Source organism: Orycteropus afer, unplaced genomic scaffold (assembly GCF_000298275.1).
Source record: "Orycteropus afer afer isolate SDZICR_OR568_19922 unplaced genomic scaffold, OryAfe1.0 scaffold00585, whole genome shotgun sequence".
Taxonomy (NCBI): Eukaryota; Metazoa; Chordata; class Mammalia; order Tubulidentata; family Orycteropodidae; genus Orycteropus; species Orycteropus afer.
The window spans coordinates 120631-121659 of NW_006922172.1; positions in this window are offsets into that span (position 1 = coordinate 120631).

Sequence of the window (1029 nt, forward strand, 5' to 3'; positions counted from 1 at the left end):
AGCCAATGAAAACCTTAAAGTTCACAACAGAATATTATCTGATATTCCCCTTATGTTGAAAGGCACTCACAATAAAGTGGCCACAACAGTGTACTTGAACATGTCAACAATTGTGACAATGGTATAGTAGCTGGTAACATTCTGTTCTATTAGAAATCATAAGATAACTAAGAGTCACAGTTGACTTGGTGGCAACTAAAAACAATAACAAAGAAGCCTGACTTCATTGAGTTAAGGAGAGAATGAGAGCAGAAGGTGGCTGGCACATAGTAGGCACTGAAATATTTGTTGAGGCATGCCTGAGAGAAATATAAAGTACTCTAAATGAGTTCAGCTGTGAATGGAGAGAGGCTGATGGCAGACTCTCTCAAAGGAGTGATGTTGTTGTTAGGTGCCAACTACAAAATCTGATCTCAACCCAGAAACCAGCCTCCTCAGTTCAGATAGCAGGGCAAGGAGCAGAGTGAGGAAGATTCTAAATGAGGGTTTCTTTAGATAAAAAAAAAAAAAAAAAAAAATTAAATCCTGTAGGAACCATGAACTGTAAATTAATTATTTAATTTGGGGGATTAAAAAGACTCCAAAATCATCCCTACTTGCTGATGATATCATCCTATACATAGAAGACCCAAGAGACTCAGCAAAGAAAAAAAAAAAAAAAAAAAATTATGGGATCTTTCATCAGTCAAGAAGTTATGGAAGTGAGTCAGCTAATGTCAGAGTCACAGCTGTGGTTGATAAGGAGATGTTCTGTATTGATCAACACCACAAAGATGACCCAGGTTTAGAATGTTTACCTGTCTTTGAAGTTTTGTTCTGCTTGCACTCCTGATGTACAGTAAGCCTCCTTAGTGCAGGAAGCCAGCTTATTGTTTTCAAGTTTTACCCTATATTCTTTAATACATATTATATATATATGAGCTCTGGTAGTGTAGTGCCTAAAGCACTTGACTGCTGACCAGAAGGCTGGTGGTTCAAACCCACCCCACTCCTCGGAAGGAAGATGGGGCAATCTACTTCCGTAGTGAT